General features: G+C 36.8%; 1 long non-coding RNA gene across 2 annotated transcripts; it reads right to left on the bottom strand.

Moving 5' to 3' along the window:
* Positions 1–757: 757 nt before the first annotated feature.
* On the bottom strand, positions 758–9,997 carry LOC140595326 (uncharacterized). 2 transcript variants are annotated; one of them, XR_011996845.1, is made up of 4 exons: positions 9,851–9,997; positions 5,725–5,857; positions 4,749–5,095; positions 758–2,809 (listed from the first exon to the last, which is right to left on the bottom strand). It is a non-coding gene; the product is annotated as an uncharacterized lncRNA (long non-coding RNA). The 2 variants fall into 2 exon arrangements; XR_011996857.1 differs by having other exon boundaries at positions 9,861–9,992.
* Between the last annotated feature and the right edge of the window lie 44 nt (positions 9,998–10,041).

The following is a 10,041-nucleotide window of genomic DNA, read 5'->3' as shown; positions in this document are numbered from 1 at the left end:
TGATCCATCAAAAAGATGTAAGAATTATAAACTTTTATGCACCAATCAACAAAGCTCTAAAATACATAAGGCAAAGACTGACAGAATTCAAAGAAAATGACAATATGGTTGAAAAAAGACATCCCTTTTTTTTTTAAGATTTATTTATTTGAGAGAGAGAGCACGCATGTGTGAGTTGGGGAGAAGCAGGCGGAGAGGGAGACAATCTTAAGCAGACTCTGGGCTGAGCACAGAGCCTGGTGCAGTGCTGCATCTCACAATCCTGAAGCCAAGCTGAAGCCAAGAGACAGATGCTTAATCCAGGTGCCCCCAATATCCCACTTTAAATAATTAAAAGAACAACTAAAGGGGTGCCTGGCTGGCTCAGTTGGTGAAGCATGTGACTCATAATCTTGATGTTGTAAGTTTCAGCCCCAGGTTGGGTGTAGAGATTACTTAAAAAATAAAATCTTAAAAAAAAAAAAAGAATACCTAGAAAGATCAACAAAGAAACAGAACACTTGAATTATCACTATAAACCAACTAGACCCAGTAGATATCTATAGAACACTCTATCTAATGGCAGCACAATACATATTTTCCTCAAGAGTACAAACAGTCTCTGGAATAGACCATTATGTTAAGCCATAAAAAGAAGCCTCAATAAAGTTGACAATTTGAAAATTAACAAAGTATGTTCTCTGACCAAAATGTAATAAGACCTAAGTAACAGAAACTAGAAAAATCCACAAATATATGGAAGTTAAACAATACACTCTTTTTTTTTAAGATTTTTTAAAATTTATTTATGATAGTCACAGAGAGAGAGAGGCAGAGACACAGGCAGAGGAAGAAGCAGGCCCCATGCACCAGGAGCCGGACGTGGGACTCGATCCCGGGTCTCCAGGATCGCGCCCTGGGCCAAAGGCAGGCGCCAAACCGCTGCGCCACCCAGGGATCCCAAACAATACACTCTTAAATAATCAACAGATCAAAGAAAGGGGAAATTAGAAAATACCTTGAGATGAATGAAAATGAAAATACAACATACAGAAAACTTATGAGATTCAGCTAAAACAGTGCCTAGAAGAAAAAGTATAGCAGTAAATACCCATGTATGTGTGTGTGTGTGTGTGTGTGTGTGTATCACCGATAACCTAACCTTCCATGTTAAAGTCCAAAAAGTGGTGAAAATTAAATAAAAATAAGCAGAAAGAAGTAAATAGTAAAGCTTAGAGCAAAATAAATAAATAAATAAATAAATAAATAAATAAATAAATAAATAAAGCTTAGAGCAGAAATAGGTGAAATAACAGAAAAACAATACATAGATTCCCATTCATTTGTGTATTGCCTTTGGCTATTTTCAGGCTACACCAAACAGTAGAGCTGAGTAACTGGAACAGAGACCATACAATCCCACAAAGTCTAAATATGTTCTACTTAGCATTTTAATAAAAAGTGTGGAAGACATCTGGTCTCAGCTCTAACATATAATGAGTTTGGAAGTCTTCACTCCCATCTTTACAACAAGATGAAAGGTAAACAAACTGAAAACAACATGCCTTTTCTTAGACCATCAGGGAATTAAGATCACAGGACAAACTGTCACTTAGAAATTTTAAGAGGCAGCCAAATCCACAGAAGCACAGCTGAGATCAGCTTACCTGGAGCAACAGATGCTGGAGTCTTTAACTGTTACGAATATTTCAGTGATAAACTTGACAAATGGCTGAAGGCTGAATGTAACTGAGAAACTCCTTTGGGATCCAATCTTAGGGGAACCCAAATATTCTTATGAATTTTACCTCAAGGAACTCCACCAGGTCCTCATGGTAATGATCCCCCAAAATACCTGCCCATTTTAGTCACAGGGAGGGGTTAAGTAACCATTTTGAAATACACCCAAAACATTCTCTGTAATGAAGGCCAATGGTTCAAGTAAAATGCTGTTCTAGACCCTTTTATGACCTAGAGAAGGGCAATTAGTCAACTCCAGCCTCTCTTGAAATCCTCCCTATTGAACCTAAGAAGAAAAAAGAAAAAAGCTAAGGAGTATTTCTGAAAGTCACAGCCCAAGTGCTCAGGTTCACTAAAAGGGTGTTATTCATAAAATTACAGAATAATTCCTCTCCCACAACACCTTAGCGCCACATCAGCAAAGGTGCAGTATAATTATAAGTGGATTATAACCGAAAGAGTGGGAAGACACCAATTCTATTTAAGAAGGAATTCTTAGGGAAATCTCAAACAGGGGAGAAAAAATAAAAAATACACCTAAGGAAACTGAATCCTGTGGCACCTAACAGCTGTAGCTACAGCTATAACATGACAGACAGCCTAGCTCTTAATCACATCAACACAAAACCTTCTACTTAAGGCCCATTTCCCTCTGTTTCAATTATCCCATATATCATGTCTAGTTTTCAAAAAATATTACAAAGCATGCTAAAAAGAAAGAAAACAAACACACAAAATCCCCCAGTATCTGAAGTGACAAATCTAACACCAGAACCAGATTCAGTAGCAGGTGATGAAGATGTTCTGCATTACACAGTGGTGATGGTTGTATGACCTTGTAACTATATTTTTAAAAAAACTACATTTTACACTTTAAAAGGGTGAACTTCATGGTATTTGATTATCTGTTAAAAATGATTTTAAAAGGGATGCCTGGGTGGCTCAGTGGTTGAGCATCTGCCTTTGGCTCAGGTTGTGATCTCGGATCCAGGGATCAAGTCCTGCATCGGGCTTCTTGCAGGAAGCGTGCTTCTCCCTCTATGTCTCTGTCTCTCTTTCTGTGTCTCTCTCATGAATAAATAGATAAAATCTAAAAAAAAAAAAAAGATTTTTTAAAAGACTTACATGATTTATAACTTTTTCCAAAACAAGTTTTCCTATCCCATCCACATCTACTCAATTTGTGAAAATAACATTATAGACTAAAATAAATCTATGGAAATTATGACAACTGAATTATAAATTTTAAGTTATTATTTTCATTGCATAATTCTTTGCTATCCATAACATTAACAACAAAAGAGTAGACATATTTTCTTTTTCCATTCAATAAATAAATACTTAATGTCTGCCTCATATAAAAAACTGTACTCTTGTTGGGATACAAAAGTGAAGTTGAGAATCCCATAAAACAAGACTATCTAGGAAAAGCAAAGACTACCCAGAGTACAATGGAGTTGAGTTTAAGAAGGTAGAAGAGCATTTCTAGCTGCCTGATCAAAGAAGGCTTCATAGCAGAGGCAGCATTTTAATCGGGCCTTTGTTTATTCATTTAACCAATCTCGAAGGGCTTATTATGTTCATGTAATATGCTAGTCCTAAGAAAACAAAATTTAAAATGCAATGGATCCTCTCATTGTATCACAAGATAAAACTCAAAATATGCATGTACAAATATGTGTGCTTATTTACATAGGTATGGATAACTAAACCAAGTATAGAGTAATGAGAGTACTTGTGAAGAATGAGTGGATGTCAACAAAGAAGCATAAACCCTTTCAATGGCTCCCTGTGGCTTTTCGGAGAAACTACCACTGCTAAAATATGGCCTCAGGTTTCCTCATTATTAAGCCTCTGATTAAATTCCTATGTAACTTCCTCCACTGCTTCTTTATTGTATCTGTACTCTGTATTGGCTATTCTGTCCTCTACTACTTTTCCCCATCCTTCTATCCATTCATTTAAGTACTAGTAGGGAGCCCACTATATCCAAGACAAGGTACAAGGGCTGCTGCACCACACAGGATGAACAGGGTTCTAGCCCTTATGAAGTTAACATTCTGTAGAAGGATAAAGATAAATAAGACACTATTACATTTGATATATAAAACAAGAAAAAAATATAAAAGTCTATGAATATACAATGACAGAGTCCTTTCCTCTGAGGTATTTGACTTCATGTTTAGTGAGTAGTAAATATTCTAATTCCTTGATAAAAACAGATGACAGAGCATAGAAGATAAACCCTTAAAACTGACATCATAGTGAAGTTGCTCAGAGTTCAGTCATCTGGGGCAAGTCACAATATTTCTATTAGGGTGAAGGGCAAGTTGCTTCATCTTGTACACTCCACCACTGAGAAAGAGACACATGGGTCACTTTGGATTTAGGAGGCAACATATCCTCTATTGAAATTTTCTAGTTTGAGTAATTTAATGAGTAACTCATAGTTTTGAATGGATCCCAGAGCTTCCAGGCATGCTGACCTTAGGCCATATGACCCAGAAGATCCAATGGTAGGGAGAAGAATCATGGCAATACCTTAGGGTTTGGGGAAAAAAGCCTATTCCTCTCGTTCTGATAAATATTATCCTTCTGAGAAATAGTTCTAGGCTTGTTTACTGGGCTCCCAAGACTAAATATCTGACCCATGGGATACCAGATAACCATGTGATGTGAGCTGTCCATGGTGATCTGCTCAGTGTAGCACAATAAAAAACACAAAAGATATAGAAAGAAAAACTGGAGCTAGGCAATCATGCTCATAGTTGACATTCAGATGACAGCAAGACTGAACCTGAAATCACTTTACAGACACTGTTAGGTCAGTAAAAGTTATTAGTTTGGCCTTCTTTCAATTCCTGAGACACTTATGCAGGCTCTTTTCTTCTTAGAGCCTTCACACACATTGTTTCCGCTGCTGGTGAGGCTCTTTCCCTGCTTTTCCTTCTCATCTTTCATGTCTCAGCTTAAATGTCACCACCCAGAACAGACTTCCCTGGCCACACTGTCTAAAGCTATGCACTTACCTCTACACCATTACATCGATCACATGTATCACGGTACTTTGCTGTTCCTTTTTGTGCCACATGTTACAATTTGCTGTTATATATTTGCGTGTTTATTTGAATGTTGTATATCTCTTCTATCAGACTGATTCCCACAAGAAGGCAAGAATAATGTCTGCTTTTCCACCACTGTATATCCAACAGTTGGCACAATACAAAGCAACACTCACTAAAATTTGTGGAATAAATAAGAACAACTGCTTGGACTCTCATCCTCTCAGGAATGGTATTTGGCCTTCTCCTTCTATAAACCCAGTATTCCATCTTTTGCACGGTCCTTTTTGCACATCACTGAGGATTTGGGAGACCTACCAGAGAAATTAAAATGCCTAAAGTCAGAAGATATTAGGGAGTTATTCCTTGGCATTCCTTCTTAAAACTTGGACTACAGGACTCTACTTCTCTATAAATGTTATACTGCAAGTTAGAGCATCAAGTTAGAGCATAATTCAATATTTAACAAAGTTCAGTATCTTCTATGGGTGATTTTGACCTAATGCTAATTTTGATCAGTCTCAGCACTGGCTTAAAACATGGAAATAGGAAGAAAAGGAGAAATAAGGTATGTTTTTGTGATAAAATATCTGAGCTGAAAAATTCACGTAAGTGAGATGAAAGAAGGGGAGGTACAGCTTTGCCTTACTTTTAGGCAATTACTGAAGAAGTCTCAGACTGAACTATTTCTGTAATCAAAATGAAAGTTTTACTAACTTTCTAAATGTTTAGTTATGATTTTTTAACCTAACTCTGTAGTTTTTATTATTATAATATTTATACTAAAAAATAAAATATAAAGCAGAAAAGAGCCCTAAGAATGTACTCATAATTGGGAACTTCTTTCATTTCACCATCCAATAAAAGGCACATTACTAAGAAAAGTCCCACAATTTGACATCTTCGATACATAAGAAACATTCATTGGAGCATGGAAACGTACCTATCTAGCTGTTTCCACATGCAGGTCTTGGACTGGCTCCACGTGCAGGTCTTGGACTGGTTCTTTTTCTTGTTTCTCTCAGACATTTTCTTCTCTTCTTTCCTGAAGATTACATCATCAGTCTGCTGGGCCTCTGTGGTACGAAGAAGAGGGCAAAGCGAAAGGTTGACATTTTCAAACTATCAAATGTCAAGAAAAATAAAACATCACTTACTCAGCAACAAAAGCCTTATTATGCAACTAGTATCCTCACAGATTCTGATATCAGCTTAATTAATTGGACATTTAAGGTCATTTTCATCATTAGCGTCTAGATAACGTTTACCAACTTTGTCAGGTTAAAAAAACTTCATGTGTTAAGTAGCAGGTTAATTACGATCGCAGTATAATAATTTCCCTTGAAAATGTTAAACAACAGAGTTTCACACTGAAAGTTAGTATTCAGAGTTGTTTTGGTTTACTATTGTGTTTAATACTGATTTACTCATAATGAAGCTTTCTTTATTCACAGAAATAAGTAATAATTTATAAAGTGCTTCACAGTTTAAAGATGATATATGCATTTTACCATCTTTTTCTCAACAATTAGAATAATGAAGGGATAGCAATATCAACTAAGTATAATAGATGGCATTCATATTCATGGTTTTGTGACTTAAAAAAAAAAGTACCTAATTGTCTATGAAATTTTGTCTGGGGAAAATAAACCCACACACCATGGCAAAGGGTATACCAAAACCCTCCTAAGTTTAATGAACATGTTATTTAAAATTTATTAATTTCTATTCCTTTTCTTGGTCTTTAAAAAAACTTCAAAAATGATTACTACTCTTGTTGACTTTTCATAAGAATTCATAAAAAGACACTGATATTATAGCTTTTCAACTAGCATTATTATTTCTCTTCTATTTGTTAGTAAGTTCTTGGATTTTAAATGTTAGGATAGTGATAACGTTGAAATTTGGCATATTATATATAGTTATAATGGTAATATCATAAAGCATTTAAAATTGAACATTTACTTTTTCTTAGTGGTGGAAAGAATTTTATTGTTTTTGTAAATAGTAGCACATGGTAAGAATATGTTTAGTACTACTTACACTCTATGTTGTGTAACATTACCATGGGGAAAGGACTTCAAATAAACAGAGTAAATAAACAACATTACCATGGGGAAAGGACTTCAAATAAACAACATTACCATGGGGAAAGGACTTCAAATAAACAGAGTAAATAAACAGAGTAAATAAACAACAGAGTGATAGAAGTAGAATAATAGAGTGAAGATGGAAACATTAGAAATTTCTTCATGGCTCTTCACAAAAGTAATTACTGGGCTTGTCATTAAAGTCACCTTGCTGTCCTCTTTTCTACCAGGGCCCTCAATATATACATTAGGTTTTTCACTGTAGAAAGTTTGGAACATACTAAACATAAAGTATGTATACAGGTCTTAATTATCTCCAGTAATTCTATTGTACAGAACTGTTAACATTTAAGTTTATAATCCCCCCTAGTCTATTATACTATGTATATACATGTGATTACATTGATATAATTTGTTTTGTTTTTTTAAGATTGTATTTATTTATTCATGAGACAGAGAGAGAGGCAGAAACATAGGCAGAGGGAGGACTCAATCCTAGGACCCCGGGATCATGCCCCAAGCAAAAGGCAGATGCTCAACCACTGAGCCACCCAGGTGCCCCTATAATTTGTTTTTTATATATAATTAGGGTTGTCTTGTATGCTGTTTCGGTATTTCTTTTTGTCATCAGATATCTACTTTATCTACTTTTTCCTCGTCATCAAATATTCTAAAATATGAAAAGCCTGGTGGAGGTGGAGGTTGTCAAAATATACTTACAGATACATGAATGATAATCAAAGGTCACTTAAAGTCACTTAAAAATCAATACGTCTCTAAGAAAATATGCATGAGATAGCTAACGAGTATGTTTTTATTAACACTTTAAAAAAATTCTTCTTAAATTACAAAAATTGTACTTTGTTGTGTCACTCAGAAAGTGAAAATCCTCCATAAATGTATCTCCCACTAAGAGTTTGGTATACATTCTTCTAGCTTCAATGTGCTTTTAAATGACTAGTATTTCAACTTACAAAGTTACTGTAATTTACTTAATTCTCAATGTTGGGCATTTAAGCTATTGACAGTGTTTAATAGTAAATATATTTTGCAGATGCCTAAATATATATCTTTGAGTCCTTCAACAAATCATGCTAAATTTATCATATCCTTTTCTTACATATATACAGATCATAATAAAGTCTCATGAACTTCAATTCTGAACTTCTTTGAATCTACTTCCTTATATGCAAAATTTGTGTTAGATCACAATTCTAAAAGGCTGCAGTTCTAAAAAAAAAAATTGAGTTCTAACATAGCTCCTTAATAATTGATAGACTCTTAGAAAAAAAACGAGACATATAATTCATGCCTTCCAAATGAGTACAAAGAGGATATATGTACATGTACGTGGTATATGCATGAGGGGAGGGCATAAAGAGAACCATAGAGAGGAATTATCTTTCTCGAACATCAGTCGGCTTCAGGATATAAGAATAAACTATAGGTTTCTTCACTGTAAAATCTATGAGAGTGAAATTTTATTTTATTTTATTTTTTTTGAGAGTGAAATTTTAAAATCTCACTAATTTCTAAGATAAAAATAGTCTTTGAAAAAAATTTTATATTTTTGAGGGTGATGCCCCCAAAAGTCAGGATTTATATTCCACTTTTATTAGGAAAGGATGTAAACCTAGAAGTGAAGAGGGAGAAGACTTACCAGTTGTAACACAAACCATTTGAGAATTGGTATCACGTTCTTAAGAGTTATTGGGATATTTGACCTAATCCTTGGCCTGGGAATCTAAACACCCATTCAGTCGCTTCAGCCTCATGCCAGAACTTGTCAATAGGTTAAGGTTTGTTTGATTTTACTAATTCAAACTTGTCCCATCTTGCTTTCATACAATTTCATGAAACTTCTATTTCATTTCTTTTAAAACAAAAAGGCCAGTGTCCATACAGCAGTGTCTAACCTTTACAAACATACCCCCAGGGAGTACTGTCCACTACATACACCCATAAATATCATTCCTATTTCTCATTCGATGCTTTATGAATCTTGCAATCAATGTATGGTTTTTACTTTCACAATCATCATCCCTACTTCAAATGTACTGCATTATTTCACATTAAAAAGACTATGAGCTTGCTCTAAAAAAGTTTCTAGAGATGCCTGGGTGGGTCAGCGGTTGAACATCTGCTTTGGCTCAGGTCGTCATCCTGAGGCCCTGCGATGAGTCCTGCATCCAGCTCCCTACAACTGAGCCTGCTTCTCCCTCTGCCTGTGTCTCTGCCTCTCTCTCTCTCTGTCTCTCATGAATAAATAAAATCTTTAAAAAAATATAAAAGTCTTTTTTATAAAAAAGATTCAGATCTCAAGGATTAAGTAAAAAGAACTGAAATCATAGGCACCTAGATTTTCCTATCACAGAAGAGGGAAGAAGGGAGATCTAATCTACAAAAATTATGGCATTTCAAAACCCAAATGAACTACGAAGCTAGCTCTCCTCACAAAAATTATTCGTTAGCAAGGTTAAGGGCCACTTAAAGAGCAAACTTCAAGGTCTTGGTTTTCTCACTTTGAATAGGCTAAAACTGACATGCAACATGCAAAGCGCGCCAAATGATGGACAAAATGAAGTCCACTCAATGCAGAAAAATCTAAGAAAGACTTCTGTATGTTCTGCTCCTTGTAGCCAGGTGGCAAGTGACTTAAATTTTCCGTTTTCTTCCTTTAATGCATGCATTACATTTTTTATTTTTTATTTTTTAGAAAATGGCTTGAAGGGGCCGGAGCTGACGCCCGGGTGCAGAGGTCACCGGCACGGTCTCACCACCGCGAGGAGGACTCCCCCCCGGGAGGGCCTGCCCCCAGTTGCACCGTGCAGCGTTAGCTCGCGGGACTGGCCGGTTCCCGCAACGGGAGAGCGACCGGGAGGCCGGGAAGGGGGAGGGCGTAGGCTTCAGGCTTGAGCACCCGTCCGTCTTCGGCCCCGAGTGAGCCAGGAATTACAATGAAATGTGCAACACAGCGACCTCAACTAACTTTGCCAGGGAACCTGCCGCATCTTCCCGGACGCTTCTCAGAACCTCCGCTACCAGCGAAAGCCCGGGACCCGCCGGGGGAGGGGAGCCGCAGCCCTGCAGGGACGGCGGGCGCCACGCCCCGGCCGCCGGCGGCGTGACCCGGAAGTGCTCGGCGGCGGCGGCGGTGGCGGCGGCGGCTG

Source organism: Vulpes vulpes, chromosome 1 (assembly GCF_048418805.1).
Source record: "Vulpes vulpes isolate BD-2025 chromosome 1, VulVul3, whole genome shotgun sequence".
Classification (NCBI taxonomy): Eukaryota; Metazoa; Chordata; class Mammalia; order Carnivora; family Canidae; genus Vulpes; species Vulpes vulpes.
Note: the sequence above shows the minus strand (reverse complement) of the source record. Positions and strands in the feature narration are given on the sequence as shown.